Here is a 13,391-nt window from a genome sequence, read left to right on the forward strand (position 1 = left end):
GGGGGTCGGGGCTGGAGGCACTTGGCCCGCCTCCTCAGGCTGGGCCCCTGAATGTCCATGATGATCCTTCCGTTCAGCACCAGCCTGGAGATTCACAGATGGCCCCTTGCATCCAGTGGGCAGTTAATAAATGTGTCTGGAATGAATATCTGAGCACTAAGGGACTTTGGGAATATATTTAACTAAAAATGTGACTCTGAGAGGAGGAGACCCTGGCCTCGGAGAGGGAAGGGTCTTTTTGAGAGCAGCCAGAATGTGTCAGAACAGGATTTAAACACACAGATTTCCCATCAGGCACCCTTCACCAGGCCATGTGATTTCCCCCAATATCCAAGCTCATCCCAGGCACCTTTAAAGACTTCCCCTCTTCTTGAACCCCCCAACTTAGGTGTAGCTCAGTATTTGGAGCAATGGGAAGGGTTTATTGTTCAGTCGTTTTTCAGTCGTGTCTAACTCCTCATGACCCCATTTGGGATTTTCTTGGCGGAGATACTGGAAGGATTGGCCATTTCCTTCTCCATCTTACAGATGAGGAAACTGAGGCAAACAGGGAAAAGTGACTTGCCCAGAGTCACACAGCTAGTGTTTGAGGCTGGATTTGAACTACCCAGCAGGAAGAGAACAAGGTTTATATGCAGTGATAATGAGGTTGAAATCCCAGCTCTGTCATTTATCTGTTTGTTTTTTTTCCTACCTGTGTGTCCTTGACCTCTCTGATCACCTTTTTCACTCATATGTCAAATGACATCAGTTTCTAAGGTCTTTCCCAAACCTGCAATCTTCTCAGAGCTTCAGGTCCTCTTTTAAACTTACAGCCATTGTTCTGAGGTAGGAAGAACAGCAGATTTAGTGTCCAAAGAACCGAGTTCAAATCCTGGGGCTGTCACTTCAGCCTCAGACTCTATATAGTTCATTTGGACTCTGAGCCACCTTCCAGCACAGACTCGGTGACCTTGCACTTTCTCATCCGAAGGGCTGGGAGGAAGACACTCCATTTCCAGCTTCCAATGGGAGGCTTTGTGATTCCCGCCATATTGGGATCAACCAGGCTCCCGTCAGCTCTCTTTGACAGCTCAGGGCCTGAGCACTGTGGACTTTGTGCTACAAGACCATCCCCGCCCTTAAGGAGCTCACGTTCTAGGGAGAGGCTGGGGACGGGCTGGAGAAGACCGTGCATGGAGGTGAGCGGGAGGGCAAGGGGGCAGAGAGAGGGACGGATGGTGTCCACCCGGGCAAGGGGCTGAGCAGAGAGGAAGACGAGGTTGGTGAAGCCCAGGTGCGAATGAGACGCGCCATTTAGCTCTCCCCTCACATGTGGTCCCAAGGAACGAGCTTGTGCTTTAGGAGAAGAGAACTTCAGAGCAGAAGTTTCTCTGGGGTGACAGGAGCAGGCAGGGCTTGGGCCAGAGGTCCTGGGAGCAGATCCACTGGGGAGAGGACGCAGTTCTACATGCCATGTACTGTGAGGGCCAGCACTCAGGGGGACAGTACCCTTTGGAGGACAACCTGGATGACCCGGCTGGACGGGGCTGTCCGGGGGCTGCAGGCTCGGTCCTAAGGGGAAGAGAAGGCAGCTCAAGGACAATGTCAGGAAACACTTCTGAACCGCAGCGGTCCCCCCGGGAGGCCTCTCACATCCACAGGGCTAAGTCTGGCTCAGGGGCTGGCACCAAGCACGGCCAGCTCCCACATGCCCGGCAGCCAGACATCAAGCACCGTCTCTTTAATTGGAAAATTAAGGGGTTACTCCCAATTATTTCTTAGGGCACATCTGGCTCTACGGACCGGAGCGGTGGGGCTTTCAGCTGGGTATATCCCTTTCCTTCAAATACTATGACGTTGGGAATGGAAGTATTATAGGACTGAGGAGGAGAGGTGGGGAGAGAGAGACAGAGAGACAGACACACAGAGAAATAAAGAGAGAAAGGGAGAGAGAAAAAAGAGGGAGAGAGAGAGAGACAGAGAGAGACAGAGAGAGAAAGAGAGAAAGAGAGACAGAGAGACAGAGAGACAGAGAGAGAGAGAGAGAGAGACAGAGAGAGACAGAGAGAAAGAGAAAGAGAGAGAGAGAAAGGGAGAGAGAAAAAAAGAGGGAGAGACAGAGAGAGAGACAGAGAGACAGAGACAGAGAGAGACAGAGAGAGAGAAAGAGAGAGAGACAGAGAAAGAGAGAGAAAGGAGAGAGAGGGAGAGGGAAAGAGAGAGAGAGAGAGACAGAGAGAGAGAGAGAGAGAGGAGACAGAGAGAGAGAGAGAAAAAAAAAGAGGGGGAAAGAGGGGGAGAGAAAGAAGAGAGAAGAGACACAGAGAGATATGAGAGAGAGAGAAAAAAAGGGGGAGAGAAAAGAGAGACAGAGAGAGAGAGAAAGGGAGAAAAAGAAAAAGGGGGGAGAGAGAGGAGGCAGAGAGGAAGAAAGGAAGGGAAAAGAGAGAGAGACAGACACTGAGACAGAGAGGAAATGATTTGTTCAAGATTACACAGCAACTCAGATCTTGAACTTGAACCTAGATGTTGTGCCCATGACACCAGACTTGACAGCCCCCCTCTTCCTGTCCCCCCTCCTCCCCCCTCCCCCGCCCAAGGCATAGAGTAGGTGCTCCAGGCCACGGGACTTCTTCAGGCCTGGGGAAACAGAGGGTTTCCTGGGTCCCCACACAGAGAGGAAACCTGCCTCAGTTTCCTCAGGTGATCAGAAAAGAGCTTCTTCTTTTTTTTTTCTTCTTCTTTTTTTTTTCTTCTTCTTTTTTTTTTCTTCTTCTTTTTTTTTTTCTTCTTCTTCTTTTTTTTTTTTTTTTAAAGAATGACAAAGTAATTTATCGCTTAGAAATGAGGCAAATCCCTCGTGCCCCCAGAGGCCGAGAAAGCGTTCCTCCATTGGCCCCGGTGCCTGGCCGAGCGATCACCGATAAGCCGAGTGGCCAGGATTACAGGCGTTCCACCAGAGCTCCCGGGAGCGCTCGGGGATTTGCTGCTTATTAGAAAAGCAGCAGGAAGCCCGCTCTCGGCTCCCTTTCCCCTCCCCACATGTGCTCGTCCCGGCCTGGCCAGAAGTGCTCGTCCCCACAGGGTTAGCCAAGATGCTCCGCTAACCGACTGCCCTGGCCGCCTCTGGACTTTGGCTCCTCTCCTGCGCTTCAGCATCTTTTTCTTGGAACCAGGGTTGGAATCTGTAAAACGAAGGGGTTCATATTAATTCTTTCAAGTTCTCCTGGGCCTGGACACTGCGTTCTGTGCTTGAGATAATTCTCGATTCACCTGCCATAAATCAAATTTGTCCTGAGTTGTTCATCCATTGTTTCCTCCATTAGTCGCTTTTATTTAAATCTCCAGTGTTGGGCACAATGCTTGGCTTTGGGAGGTGCTTAATAAATGCCTGTTGACTTGAATACCCCCCCTCCCAGTTCTCCCGTTGGGCCCTATGGTCCCAGGTCTTCCCGCCCCAGTCCTGTGCTCTGAGTCTTCCCTCCTCTGACAGTCTATGTTCTAAGGGCTCTCACCCCCCTCTCTGACCCCAGTGTTCTAAGCGTTAATTCACGTCCCTCCCAACTCGGCCATTGTCCATTCTAAGGGGCCGTTTTCTGCTCCCTCTCCCGGGCTTGCTTCCTCTCCCAGCTCTAGGTTTTCCACACACTCGAGTCGTCGAGGTTTGTGCCGGAGGGAGACTATGAAAGATGGCTTTGGCTTGGGACGGGGCCAATGGGAAAATGATTGAAAGCCCGTGGTCATGGAGACGCCCAGGTGAGCGCAGGAATCCCGATCCGGGAGGAGAGCGTGAAATGTGTCAGGGAAATTCCTCGGAATACATCTGGAAAAGCAGTCTTTCCCTGAACTCTTCTGCCTAAAAAGGGCTCCCCAGTGCTAGTTTGAGCATGTCCAAAGCTCTCTGCCTGACAATCAAGGCCCCACTGAGAATAGCAGGCTCTCCGAGTGCCAGAGTTGGGAGGAGCCTTCTGTCATAGAGCGTGCTAAGTCAGAGCGGGGAGGGGGCTTAGATCATAAAACATGGAGTGAAAGAACTAGGGAGGGGGTTGGAACATGGGCCATGGTTTGTCAGAACTGAGAGGTGTTAGAACGCAGAACGTGGAGTGTCAGAGCTGGGGTGTGAGTATTAGAACAGAGACCATGGAGAGCTGGGGAGGGTGGGTTAGAATAGAGAACGTGGAGAGTCAGAGCTGGGGTGGGGGGAATTTGGATCATGGACCATGGAGAGTCAGAGCTGAGAGAGGTGCTAGAACATAGTACATGGAATGTCAGTATTAGAACACAGACCACTGAAGGGACTAGAGTACCAGCCCAGAGTCAGGAAGAGCTGAGTTCTAATTCGACCTCAGACACTTAACACTTGCTGTGTGGCTCTGACTAAGTCACTTAATACTTCTCCTCACCTCCCCCCCCAAAAAGATCCTAGACCACGGAGAGCAGAGCTGGGAGGGACTTCAGGGATCTAGACTTTTATTCACTCTTTTCCAGTTCTGGAGAGTGATGTCTCTCCTCCCCTCCCCACCTCATCACACTCTCAGTTCCCCAGGGCAGATGCTCCACCTAAGATGCCCCAGGAACACCCTCTGAACTCTTCTATCCCCACACAGATGGGGCCCAGCTCTCCCCATGCCTTTGATCCTACTGACCTCCCCAGCTGCACTCTCTTCCCACATCCTCTTGGCCAGGGAATCCAGAATCGTCCCCTTCCTTCCAGCCATGACTTCTGTGATTCTTGCCGGGGTCACCAGTTCTAAGTTCTATGGTGAACCCAGACTCAGGAACAGCTGGAGTTTAACCCTGCCACAGACACTTGCTAGTTGTGTGACTGCGCTTCTCTTTCAGCCTTGGGTAGTGCATCTGTGAAATGGGCTGAGAGCAGCACCTGCCTCCCACTTCGTTGTTCGGATCAAGTGAGAGAATGTTTATAAAGTGCTTTCCAAACCTCAAAGCAGCAGATCAGTGCTGCTGTCCTCCCCGGCCACAGCACCTGCACGCCGCTCCTGGGATTCTTCCAGCTCCACCCAATCGGAAGACAATGGGATTCTCTTCTGGCTTGTGTGTGTGTGTGTGTGTGTGTGTGTGTGTGTGTGTGTGTGTGTGTCTTTATCTTTCTGTATATCTGTATATGTCTGTGTGTGTCTCTGTGCATCTCTGTGTGTCTCTCTGTATGTCTGTGTCTATCTCTGTGTGTCTCTGGGTCTCTGTGTGACTCTGTGTGTGTGTGTGTGTGTGTGTGTGTAGTATCTCTCTGTATATCTGTATATGTCTGTGTGTGTCTCTGTGCATCTCTGTGTGTCTCTCTGTATGTCTGTGTCTATCTCTGTGTGTCTCTGGGTCTCTGTGTGACTCTGTGTGTGTGTGTGTGTGTGTGTGTGTGTGTGTGTAGTATCTCTCTGTATATCTGTATATGTCTGTGTGTGTCTCTGTGCATCTCTGTGTGTCTCTATGTCTGTGTCTATCTCTGCATGTATCTGGGTCTCTGTGTGTCTCTGTGTGTATGTGTGTGTGTGTGTGTGTGTGTGTGTCTATCTCTCTGTATATCTGTATATGTCTGTGTGTGTCTCTGTGCATCTCTGTGTGTCTCTATGTCTGTGTCTATCTCTGCATGTATCTGGGTCTCTGTGTGTCTCTGTGTGTATGTGTGTGTGTGTGTGTGTGTGTGTGTCTATCTCTCTGTATATCTGTATATGTCTGTATGTGTCTCTGTGCATCTCTGTGTGTCTCTATGTGTCTATCTCTGCATGTATCTGGGTCTCTGTGTGTCTCTGTGTGTATGTGTGTGTGTGTGTGTGTGTATGTGTATGTATCTCTCTGTATATCTGTATATGTCTGTATGTGTCTCTGTGCATCTCTGTGTGTCTCTATGTGTCTATCTCTGCATGTATCTGGGTCTCTGTGTGTCTCTGTGTGTATGTGTGTGTGTGTGTGTGTGTATGTGTATGTATCTCTCTGTATATCTGTATATGTCTGTGTGTGTCTCTGTGCATCTCTGTGTGTCTCTCTGTATGTCTGTGTCTATCTCTGTGTGTCTCTGGGTCTCTGTGTGACTCTGTGTGTGTGTGTGTGTGTGTGTGTAGTATCTCTCTGTATATCTGTATATGTCTGTGTGTGTCTCTGTGCATCTCTGTGTGTCTCTATGTCTGTGTCTATCTCTGCATGTATCTGGGTCTCTGTGTGTCTCTGTGTGTATGTGTGTGTGTGTGTGTGTGTGTGTGTGTCTATCTCTCTGTATATCTGTATATGTCTGTGTGTGTCTCTGTGCATCTCTGTGTGTCTCTATGTCTGTGTCTATCTCTGCATGTATCTGGGTCTCTGTGTGTCTCTGTGTGTATGTGTGTGTGTGTGTGTGTGTGTGTGTCTATCTCTCTGTATATCTGTATATGTCTGTATGTGTCTCTGTGCATCTCTGTGTGTCTCTATGTGTCTATCTCTGCATGTATCTGGGTCTCTGTGTGTCTCTGTGTGTATGTGTGTGTGTGTGTGTGTGTATGTGTATGTATCTCTCTGTATATCTGTATATGTCTGTGTGTGTCTCTGTGCATCTCTGTGTGTCTCTCTGTATGTCTGTGTCTATCTCTGTGTGTCTCTGGGTCTCTGTGTGACTCTGTGTGTGTGTGTGTGTGTGTGTGTGTGTGTGTGTGTGTGTGTGTAGTATCTCTCTGTATATCTGTATATGTCTGTGTGTGTCTCTGTGCATCTCTGTGTGTCTCTATGTCTGTGTCTATCTCTGCATGTATCTGGGTCTCTGTGTGTCTCTGTGTGTATGTGTGTGTGTGTGTGTGTGTGTGTGTCTATCTCTCTGTATATCTGTATATGTCTGTGTGTGTCTCTGTGCATCTCTGTGTGTCTCTATGTCTGTGTCTATCTCTGCATGTATCTGGGTCTCTGTGTGTCTCTGTGTGTGTGTGTGTGTGTGTGTGTGTATGTGTATGTATCTCTCTGTATATCTGTATATGTCTGTATGTGTCTCTGTGCATCTCTGTGTGTCTCTATGTGTCTATCTCTGCATGTATCTGGGTCTCTGTGTGTCTCTGTGTGTATGTGTGTGTGTGTGTGTGTGTATGTGTATGTATCTCTCTGTATATCTGTATATGTCTGTGTGTGTCTCTGTGCATCTCTGTGTGTCTCTCTGTATGTCTGTGTCTATCTCTGTGTGTCTCTGGGTCTCTGTGTGACTCTGTGTGTGTGTGTGTGTGTGTGTGTAGTATCTCTCTGTATATCTGTATATGTCTGTGTGTGTCTCTGTGCATCTCTGTGTGTCTCTATGTCTGTGTCTATCTCTGCATGTATCTGGGTCTCTGTGTGTCTCTGTGTGTATGTGTGTGTGTGTGTGTGTGTGTGTGTGTCTATCTCTCTGTATATCTGTATATGTCTGTGTGTGTCTCTGTGCATCTCTGTGTGTCTCTATGTCTGTGTCTATCTCTGCATGTATCTGGGTCTCTGTGTGTCTCTGTGTGTATGTGTGTGTGTGTGTGTGTGTGTGTGTCTATCTCTCTGTATATCTGTATATGTCTGTATGTGTCTCTGTGCATCTCTGTGTGTCTCTATGTGTCTATCTCTGCATGTATCTGGGTCTCTGTGTGTCTCTGTGTGTATGTGTGTGTGTGTGTGTGTGTATGTGTATGTATCTCTCTGTATATCTGTATATGTCTGTATGTGTCTCTGTGCATCTCTGTGTGTCTCTATGTGTCTATCTCTGCATGTATCTGGGTCTCTGTGTGTCTCTGTGTGTATGTGTGTGTGTGTGTGTGTGTATGTGTATGTATCTCTCTGTATATCTGTATATGTCCGTGTGTGTCTCTGTGCATCTCTGTGTGTCTCTCTGTATGTCTGTGTCTATCTCTGTGTGTCTCTGGGTCTCTGTGTGACTCTGTGTGTGTGTGTGTGTGTGTAGTATCTCTCTGTATATCTGTATATGTCTGTGTGTGTCTCTGTGCATCTCTGTGTGTCTCTATGTCTGTGTCTATCTCTGCATGTATCTGGGTCTCTGTGTGTCTCTGTGTGTATGTGTGTGTGTGTGTGTGTGTGTGTGTGTGTCTATCTCTCTGTATATCTGTATATGTCTGTATGTGTCTCTGTGCATCTCTGTGTGTCTCTATGTGTCTATCTCTGCATGTATCTGGGTCTCTGTGTGTCTCTGTGTGTATGTGTGTGTGTGTGTGTATGTGTATGTATCTCTCTGTATATCTGTATATGTCTGTGTGTGTCTCTGTGCATCTCTGTGTGTCTCTCTGTATGTCTGTGTCTATCTCTGTGTGTCTCTGGGTCTCTGTGTGACTCTGTGTGTGTGTGTGTGTGTGTGTGTGTAGTATCTCTCTGTATATCTGTATATGTCTGTGTGTGTCTCTGTGCATCTCTGTGTGTCTCTATGTCTGTGTCTATCTCTGCATGTATCTGGGTCTCTGTGTGTCTCTGTGTGTATGTGTGTGTGTGTGTGTGTGTGTGTGTCTATCTCTCTGTATATCTGTATATGTCTGTATGTGTCTCTGTGCATCTCTGTGTGTCTCTATGTGTCTATCTCTGCATGTATCTGGGTCTCTGTGTGTCTCTGTGTGTATGTGTGTGTGTGTGTGTCTGTGTCTGTGTGTCTTTATCTTTCTGTATATCTGTATATGTCTGTGTGTGTCTCTGTGCATCTCTGTGTGTCTCTCTGTATGTCTGTGTCTATCTCTGTGTGTCTCTGGGTCTCTGTGTGACTCTGTGTGTGTGTGTGTGTGTGTGTGTGTCTGTGTGTGTGTGTGTGTGTGTGTGTGTGTGTGTGTGTGTGTTGGCTTCCCCTCCCGATGGCCCTTTCCCCTAGGAGCAGCCTCCCCTGATTCCTGCTGCGGCCTCCAGCTCCCCAGGATTTCCTCCAGCTCCTCAGAGCAGGATCCCCTGTCTCACAGGCTTGTCAAGAGGCCCAAATATCATGAAGGGCTGAGCACAATGCCCGGCGCATAGTAGGTGCTTCATAAATGTTTGTTCCCTTCCCCCTTCTTCTCGAACTGAACACGAGCGGGCAAGGGAAGATGCTCAGCATTCTCCTTCTGGTTAATGTCGGGGAGGGGAAGGTAGAGGAAGATGGGGGAGAGGAGGAGGAGGAAGGAAGCGTTCAGCCCAGGGGATGGAAGGAAGAGCTCAGGAATACCTGGTGGTGTGGGCTCCTTGCCCATTCCCAGGGGCGGGGCAGCTTGTGACCGGCTGACTTTGAGGTGGGAATTCAGCTCTCCCTCGGCTCTCCTTAGTTCTTGGAGGCTTCTTTCCCCCTCTTCCTTGCCCTGTTCTCCTGGAATTGGAAATGGAGGAGTACTGGGGTGTGTGTCGATGTGAGTGTGTGTGTGTGCATGAGTGTGAGTCAACCTATGTGGCAGGAAGTGTGCCGCTGGGTTTGGAGGCACGGGAGGGAATGCTTGCAGGAATGGGATCAGTGTGAGCATGGGGGCCCAGAAGTGAGCCCGCGGGGCTCTGTGTGCTTAGCCCAATGCCTGGCACGCAGCGGGCACTTGCCAGCTAGTCCCTGATGGATGTGACCGTGTGTGTTGGCAAACGGGCATGGGCGGGGCTGTGGGGCTGCCCTCTCCCACCCCCCAGTTGTTTTCCTTGGCTTCCAGCTCATTTCCATCAGCCCACCTTTTTACAGCCCTCCCCCTCTGGGCTCGGGCTGGGAAGGCTCCCCTCTGCTTTCTCATTTCCTCCCTGCTCCGCCACCCGCTGCCAGCCCCGGACAGCGGCCAGCCCGGCCCAGAAGGACCAAGGCCAAGGAGTGACCAGGATTGTTTTCACACCTGAGCCGGCCCAGTGGGAGGCCGGGCATTGGGATGACGCATGGCTTGGCCAGGCGCTGGCTGGCACAGGTGTCCAAACACGCCTCCCTTCTCTGGCTAGTTGGCCATTCGGATCTCGCCGAGGGCCCCTCCCTCTGGGCTGCTCTCCCTCCTCCTTTAACTGTCCCGAGGGTTGTTTTTACCTGAAGGAACAGACTGTTCAGAGCCCTTCCCTCCCAGAGTCCCCCAAGGGTGCATCCTGCCACCTCCCTGGGTGCGTGAGGCAAATCTGGCTTTTCTGATTGGATAAAGGCATTAGGAAGGGGATGATTTCAATGTGTGTCTAGCCCGTGGTCACTCAGGACACATGTGTCAGGGACGTTTTCCTGGCCCGAATACTTACTTAGTGAGTGCAGCTCCCTCAGACTCCTCACCTGGGAAGTGGAGCTATTTCCTGGGTTATTGCCTTCCCAGCTTATAAGTGTGCTTTGTAAACCTTGGAGTCCTATAGAAATCCCCACCATCCAATCCCAGCCAACGCGACCCTCATTTTACTAAAAATGACTACGTGGAAGGCACTGAGGCGCACACACACACACGTGACAAATGGGTCTCATCTGCACTGTATCTTCCACCCAGAAGCCAAATTCAATCCCGAAAGGAGGTCCAGCCCGGTCTTTGCCTTCCTCAATAAGGTCTAGATAATCATCTCTAGGATACCATGCGAGACCTTGCTCTGATTTCCTGCTCCCTTTTTCAAGCTTCCTGTTTGCTGTTGTTGTTTTCAGTCATGTACGGCTCTTTGGGATCCCTTTTGGGTTTTCTTGACAGAGATACTGGAGTAGTTTGCCATTTCCTTCTCCAAGTCAATTTACAAATGAGGAAAGTGAGGCAAGCAGGGTTAAGGCTTACAACAGCTAGTGTCTGAGCCTGGATTTGAAGGTCTTCCTGACTCCTGCACAGGTGCCCAATCCTCTGCAGCATCACCCGGCTGCCGGATATTGCCTGCTACTCTGCTTTATTCATTAATTTTCCAACTAAGCAGCCATGCTGGTTGTTTCCTTTCTGTGGCTCTTCATTTCCCAGTCTATCCCCTAAAACATGGCTCCTCTTCACTTTTGTCTCTCAGAAGATTGTTATGTCTGGACTAGCTCTCTGGAGGACCTCGGGATCAGCCTGAGAGCTTGGTCTTAGCGGGAGAGTAAAGGAGGCAGGAGAATTACTATGGAGCTTGTCAAAGATGGAGTCTGGCACCTGAAGTCTAGAGCCTGAAGTCTTCTCCGTGTCTGTGGCTGAGAGAGCGTTCCCAGTTGTCCCAGCCCTTAAACACTTCATTCCTATTACATACTATACCACACTGAGCAAGTGCGACCATTACATCACCATAGAGAACCATTATCTCACACTGAATAGGTACTTAACTATAAGCACCAGGCTGACCTAGATTTAAATCCGCCTTTTCAGAGTTCCGGCCCTCTACAGAAGATCTAGCATTTTTAATCCCCAGCTCCATCGCCATCTCTTATACAACACCTGCCTTCCCCAGATTTCTCCTAGTTGTTTCCTTCTCCCCCAAATTATTGGATATATTTTTGGATGTATGTTATCTCTGCCTACCTTTAGCCCCCATTCCCATAGAATGTAATTTTCCTCTTTGAAAGTAATTTTGTCTTTTTCCATCCTTCCCCACCCCCGCCCCTCTCCCAGACTCCCCTTTGAGTCTTTGGGCTCCAAGTCCAGTGGCTGGGGATATTGCCACTGGGTACTTCGCTTTAAGCCTTCTTTGGAGGCTGGAAGACTGGATTGCAAGAGTGATCCCATCCTTGAACCTTCACATTGGAAGAGATGCTCAACCAAGAATCTGAGCCCGCAGCTTTGGGTCTCCTCAGGCCGGGACTCTCGGCTGGAAGGGAATAGCCTTGTCTCGCCTTGGAACAGAGAGAACTAGGGGTCAGTGTAGTCACGCCAAGAACTTGCTGGTGCTTCTACCAGTGACACCTCAGAGAAGTGCTGGGAAGAAAGGAGCTGTGGATGAGGCGAGCTGAAGAATCATAGATAGCACATGGAGGGTTAAAATGAGAGGAAGAAGAGAGAATGTCAGAGCTGGGATGGACTTTAGCACGCAGAACACGGTATTTCAGAGATGCGAAGGACTTTAGAGAATAAAACAAAGACACTTAGAGGAAGAAGAAACATTAGAAACTAGAACTAGAAATATCAAGGCTACGAGGGAGCTGAGCACATAGACCAGAGCATTCAGGACTGAGAGATTCGGTGAGTTTCCATGTTCTTCCATAACGTGTCCCATCATTCCTGCCCCCACAAAAGAGAATACTTGGCTGCTGGGCTGATTGGCCGTATCTATATCAGGCTCCATTCTCTTGTTTCAGGAAGTTCTTGTAGAAAAAGAGGAGATGAATGATGATCTTGTGGAGGACAGTGTTTTACAGGCTCCTCCAGAGTACTTTCCTCTCAGCGGGTCTGTGATATGAGTCACATGAGTTTTAGCCTGTTTTCGAGATGAGGAAAATGAAACGCAATCCAGGAATTTGCTTAGTGAGTTCTGGTAGATCAGGCAAAAACAGGTTAAACTTCACCTCTTTTTTCTTCCTTCCCTTTACCTGGAAATTGGATTTTCTACTAAATCCAGGTTTGTCTCTTGTATCTGCATGGCCTGAAATAGAAAGTGTATACCAAAGTATAGCCCATGTAGCTCAATGCCTCTTGAGCAGTTGAATCTTTGAATAGGTTTGAGCTGATGGATTTTAGAGTGTTGAGACAGACCTTGGGTTGTTGAGCACAGGCCCATTGATGGATTTTGAGTGGCTGAGTGTAGTTCCACTGATGGGCCTTGGGTTGTTGAGTACAGATCCACTGATGGACCTTGGGTTGATTAACTGAGCTGAGATATGTGGGTCCCTCAAGAGCATTTATTCAGATAGAACAGCAACTAAAGTGCTTGGAGATCAAGAGACTCCCAGGACTCCCCAGCCTTACCAGGTCTCAGTTGACTCTATTCATCTCTCATAGTTGAGACTTTTGAGCTCTCTAGGTTGCGGTGACTATTCCCCCCCCCCCAAAAAAAAAGAAAGAGTTCTCACCATCCCCAGAGATAAGGGGAAGTTTCCTCCCTGAACAGTTGGTGGTATTATTTCCCAGGCTGGCACAGATTGGACCAGGGCAGTGCTGGAGTAGAGTGGAACCGGCTGCCAACCTCCCTGGCTGGGGACATGTGGCTGTGGGGAGCCGAGGTGGAATGCCTGGGGAAGGATTCACATAAAAATGGGAATGTGGTAATGAAATGGAGAGTGAGAAAACACACACAGCTTGGATTTATCAGCTATGTTTTGCTGGCCCCAACCAGCTTCCCAGAGATGCAAAGGCCCTGACAAATACCCCAGGAAGCAGGGGTTACGCAAACAAGTTCCAGTGCCCGCCACAAACTAATTCACTGTAATCAACTCAGTAGGGAAGCTGGAATGAAGTCCCAGCAAAGAGAGAGAGCCTGTCATTGCCAGTGAGGGAATGTTAATTAACTTCCCTGAGACCTGGGCACTGATGGGAGATCCCAGAGACATATGATGTAGCGAGAGAGGGATAAGATAATATGCTAATAAAAGGATAGCATTGTAGCATGGCACTAGAGAATCCCAGAAATCTTCTGGC

This window comes from Sminthopsis crassicaudata, chromosome 2, assembly GCF_048593235.1.
Source record: "Sminthopsis crassicaudata isolate SCR6 chromosome 2, ASM4859323v1, whole genome shotgun sequence".
Lineage (NCBI taxonomy): Eukaryota > Metazoa > Chordata > Mammalia > Dasyuromorphia > Dasyuridae > Sminthopsis > Sminthopsis crassicaudata.